Consider the following 6,014-nt stretch of genomic DNA (forward strand, 5'->3'; position numbering starts at 1 on the left):
TACACCAAAATAGTAAGGGATAGTTTGACAGAAAACAAAAAAAGCACCGAATGAGGTGACTATTTACCTATCCATTTTAGGAAACAAAACTTTCAAACGTTTTCTATCGTTTGTCAGCTTTTAATTGAGGGAGCAGATTGTGAACAACTTCATACAGCAGGTGAAGACAAGTTAGCCATTATCCATAACTGTATCATCGAAGAGTATCAAAATATGGGGACATATTTTTATCAGGAGAAGTGCCCCAGTACTGATGATGGTTTTGTTTTTGGGCTCTGATATACTGTATGAATTTCAGAGTAGACCAAATCCCATTGTGTATTAAATTACGTTTCAATCCTTAATGCCCCATTTTGCAAATGTAATAGGTGAGCTAATATCTAATACCGTTGCTGACACAGACCGTACAGTTCTTGCTTAATGTGAATGCATGACTTGCTTGTATTGAGCAATATCCACATCTAAAATTATGCTCTGCCCACATGGTTTTATTTTTCTGGGAATCAACCCACAAACATATTTCCTTTGTTCCACTTTGCTTTTTGTCTGGGGTGTGTTTCAGTGCTCAGCATGCGCCCACCTGCTCTGATGTCTCTGTATTTCTCAACCTCTGCCCCTGGGCCATAGTGCAGATGCATCAAAGGTTATGCTGGGGTCCGAAGGGATGTTATGTTAGGATCAGAGCTGATTCTAGTCTCTGACCTTGAGCGTGTAACAGGTCAGAACTACACATCTGGGCAGGCAAGGGTCACAATGTGTGTCATTTTCATATGGACTGTAGTTACATTCTCAGATTATGTAATCAAAGGTTGGGTAAGAGCTCTTGTTGAAAAGATTTAAAATCCACGTAATATAAAATGTACCAGAAAAGCATCCCCCTGGAAATCTGGAGTGGTTCGTTTTCTGTCTTTCCAAGAATGCTTACCTCAGGCCACTACATAAACATTCAGTGACTGCAAACTGAAAACTATTAGTCATTACTATCAGTGTAATTTCCATGTCATTTCCACCTGCACACGCATTGTTTAGTGACAGCTTGTCTCAATTACATCTCAGTCACCGGGAAGCATGTCTGGAGAGGCTGCAAGTTAGTGGATGTCATGACTTTGGAATGAAGATCAGTTGGGAATAATCACTGTCATCAGACCAGCTACAGGGCTCGGACAAGGAAAAAAAAGTCAGTCTGCTCACCCCATCCTGATCCATCCTATTTTTCACTTTTTTGGTAGTAATGGATTACTGGTGATGTCTTCATGGCTGAATCATTTTGTCTGGTTCTTAGTATTTTTCAGTCTCTTGCCAGCAATAGAGGGCAGTGTTGAGCAGTACTGTGTGATGTCTTCTGCATCAAAGTGGTCACTCTCTGAGTGAGTGATTCTTTACTGACATATCCATCTGCAAATGCCTTCATTTTCATTTTTTCTAATTTTTAGTCGAGTATGGAGTGTAAAATTTAAAATGTAAAATCAGTCCATCGCATTATAGATATGTTCCACTAATATATGACAACCAGTAAGTGTCCTTTTTGTCTTCATTTACTTATTCTTTTTTATTTTTTGTCTTCGTTGTCTTTATTTTTATAATTTAAGGGTTTATCAAACTGTAACAAAATTCGTAGATCGGGAAGAAGGAGACGGGAACCGGCGAACATTTACCATAATTTAGTAAACACAAAACTGAAAATAGTGCGACAGCCCCTCACAGACGACGGCCGTGCACAAACAGAACCAACAAAACAACATAAATAGTCCAGGCCTGGTCCTCTCTTGTCCTTTACTGTCGCTACTCCTCCTTTTATCCTTCTGGAGGTCATCCGTGGGACTCGAGACAGGTGAGTGGCGCAGGTGGCGCTCCGTTCCCACGGCTCTAGGCCCCGCCCCACTCGTCAAACAAACATCTTTTTATGAAATGTTTTTCTTGGAAAGTGTGTTTGTGCTATATTTTCTATACGAAATAATAATTTTTAAAAAAAATTGTCAGTATTATTTTGAAATTACACTATGATATCAACACTAACATGGCGGTCATGTGACCAAAATGGTCATGTTGTCTAATAGACCCTTCGCAAAGACCCGCCCCTCTTATTTTCTGTAACTATGTCTGACACGTCATGCTGCTCTCACGCCACAAATCATGTTCTCATGCAGTGAAAAATACATTGGAGAACAAAGAAGAAACTGACAACGCACCAACAGACAAGACAGAGCAGGTAACTTTTAGTATAAAACATAGTCTTACCTTTCAACTTTTGTCCTTTTTTTAAGAAATTCAAACAATAAATACCATTGTTTGTAGCTCTTTAATGTTTTGTGGCAGATTGATGTAGTGCCTCATCATCATCTCTTCCTCTTTAGTTATAGCCTGAAATAAACATGAATGAACATCAGAAGGTATTTCATTTCAACCGTGGAAAGACATCATTACACCATTTCTAAGTTCACTGAAGTTAATCTACTCTTCTGTCTGATTTATTTATCGGACAAAATGGTGCTTTCTGCATTATGATTGGTCAGATCGCCTGTCAATCAAGCTCCCTGCGAAGGGTCAATTAGGCATTTTCCAAAGCATAAAGGATTCTGTAAAAGGTTCTCACCAGACTTATCCACTCACTAAATTGATATAATTTACAGTAATTTAATAAAATGTAGTAATTGGTGTAAATAAATAATATGAGATGCACAAGACATTAGAGAACCTATGAAATTGATTCACCATTTCTCAGTAGACAGAACAGCTCAGCTTCTGCTGAGATAATAGTGACAGGAGTCTCAGTCCGGGGGTGGATGAGGTCTTCATTCGGCTCTTATCCTCTGGTCTTGAGAAGGTTATGAGATATTAGTGAGCTCACAGGTGGCAGCTATAGCACAGACGGTCCCTTCACTGCCAGCATTCTCACTTCCACCTCTTTTCCTGGTGTCAACATACGTCTAGTGTGAAAGTTTTGCCCTCAAAATTCCCTAAAATTCTTCCAAGCATGAGGCTGGGAATGAAGGGAATGATGTGTTATTAAACAAACAGCCAATCATCCTCTCTCTTACAGCTTCAAGGCAGCATGTTGAGTCTGTCAAGGGAAATGCATAAAGGTTTTCTAATTTCTGAGGTGGAATTCAAGGTGAACCATCACAAGCTGTTGTCATTAGGTTAGAAACATTGCCGTTATATAGATGAATGACAGAGAAAATATTATATCCTGAATTTCGAAGCTGTATTGAACACTAGATTTACATTTTCTAATTAAATGTGATTTGTCCATAAGACCAAGTCAAAATAGCCCTTTATTTTATTAATATATTGATAATGATGTAGGCCACCTATAATCATAGGCCAGAATGTCTGTGTTGCAGATCTTATTCTGTCATGATTCAAATAAAATCATTAAAGAATCACATTTTAGGCTGAGTGCTTGTATTTGGGGGGTTCAGGTGGAGCTCAGTTTTTAATGACAGTTTTGATTGTTGTCTGGGGGTTTGGGGGCCTGAGCATCTGCTCAGGAGACTTTAAAGAGTATCTCTATTGATTTCCTTTCACTTCAATTAACAGGACAGTTTGTATAGTGCAACAGAGCTTGTACACAATGTCCATTTGTGCTCCCTCAGTAGGCCCTCCTTGAAGATGACAAAATCAAAATGTACATTCATCACACAGTTTGAGCATTACATTTTCATAAGGCAGACAGTTGATTAAATCAGGAGCTTTTCTCCATGGTGTATATTTCCCTTAAATGAAATGTAATTCTTTGTTTAGAATCTACCTCTATTCATATCAAATACTTAAAAGGAATTTCAAACTCATGAAGGTAAAATATGCATATATCTACTGTAATGCATAAATAGATCACTATAACTTTCCTCTAGAATTGATCCTCTTTCAGTCAGCTGCTCTGAAACTCAACTAGGTTTCTAATGAAAATGTATTTATAGGAGGAAGCTCAATATGGACTCTCAGCCTTGTGTCTTATCTCTAAACAGGCATGTAGCTCTACTCTGATGGTTTTACACACTCGTACACACATTTTTTCCCTCGGTAACCAAAAAGGTCATGCCTAAATGTCACTTGTAATGTTCGCAGTTTCTTTTCTGCTTTTTAATAATATCACTTGTCAGTTCATCAGATGACTCATATGCACAATGTTACAATAGTTCAAGCTGTCTAAGCTGTCCAGACAGTCCAAGTTAGCCAAGTAATTAGCCTCATTTGCTTGCAGTTTGCATGAATTTCAAATGCATGAGTAATTGTCTAAATGAGTAGTTTTTAGTTTGTTTGTTTTTATTAATTTTTGGTTATTGGTTTACCAGTAAAAGCATCTAAGCAATCTTAAAATGAGAAAAAAAAATACTTGATAAGCAAAAATTGTGTAAGAAAATAAGTTTGTTTTTAGAAATTACATCTTTTACGTATGCATATTTTACTTATCCTATTGGAAACAGTTTATTTTGTTACACTGAAAATAGATTTGGGATATTTTAAGGATGTTTAGATACTGTGTATTATATGGATATTTTTTTATATTATAGGCTGCATAACTGACCATGGCTCTGTAATGGACAAATTAGACTAATTTACAATGGATTGTTCATTATTTGTAAGTAATTTAAAATGGACAAAACTGGAAAATTTCTTCACATTGCTATTATATCCTCAGGACATGTCCTGCTAAATCAAGCTGTCTCAGGTCCAGGTATGCTGTGATGATGGTCCCTCCCAGAAATACCATGACCCTGAAACCCCTTATGTATGTGCCTACAGGACATCACTGTCCATTCCCCATAATAGACCATCAACTTGTGTTTGAGTCACACTTAAAACATTAGCAACACTGTATGTAAAAAAAAAAAAAATAATGATACATTTCTACCTTACGTTTAACCCTTGTATTATGTTCCATTTCTGCGTACGAGTTTGATGGAGTGGGTCAAATTGACCCTAATTGCCTTCAATGCAATTCCCTAAATATCACATTGTTAAAAACAAGAAAGAATCAGGTATGAACAGAAAAAATGTAATGTCAGTATTTGTCACACAGTGCAAACAATTAATATCAAAAAGTATGTTTTTTAAAAATGTGTTAACTGTTACCTTCCTGCTGCTAGACGTTTACTTCTATATTACTATATTCTATACTACTATATTACAGTCAAATCCTAATCTAATCATGACAAACTATATATCATTGGAAAGGTCTAAGACTCCTAAATAGATATTTTATCACTGTTTTTTTGTTCCAAATTATGTCGGAACAGTAATAGATTAATTAATGACAAGAGTGCACCTCAAAACATTTATTACATCATAATAGGAGTTCTGACCTTTTTCATTTCATTTTTCCCTATCAGGTGTTTTAGTAATCATCATAAATTATATATCATTTGAAAGATTAAAACCTCAAAATTCATCCTTTTGAAATCAGACACTGTGTTACCATGGAAATGGTACTTTAGAATCTTTTAGCTGGCTCCTCCCCATTAGTTGGGGGTGTCATTTTACAAAATGTATTATGGTCTTTTAGAATAAAAACCTTTTATAATCTTGACAAAATACATATCGTTGGAAAGATACATATTTTGTGATAGAAGAAATACTGAGAGAAAGATTTATACATTTGTGACTGAAAAATTGCATTAAAAAAATCTATGGCGTTTGAATGGCACCCGGTGGCTAGTTCTGGTATAATGCCTAAACAAAATTGCATAGGAACCTCTTTTTTTTTATATAACACCTTCAAATTTGGAACACAACTTATTTAGAAATGTTCATGGCCCTAAATGAGAAAAAGTGACAAAAATTCTGAAAGAAAAATAAGTTAAATAGTATTTCAAAGACATTGAAAATAGAAATGCTATGATGGCTTTTGTTCTACCTACATAAATAATTGAAGTACTTGCGGTGTCCAATCTATAAAGACTGTCTGTTCCCCCGAATAGTGAGGTCAAAATATAAATTTAATGCAAGCTCTAGAAAAAAATCTGATCGTGATTAAACCAGAAAAATGCAAAATAATTGAACAAAAACTATTT

Source organism: Cyprinus carpio, chromosome B19 (genome assembly GCF_018340385.1).
Source record: "Cyprinus carpio isolate SPL01 chromosome B19, ASM1834038v1, whole genome shotgun sequence".
Classification (NCBI taxonomy): Eukaryota; Metazoa; Chordata; class Actinopteri; order Cypriniformes; family Cyprinidae; genus Cyprinus; species Cyprinus carpio.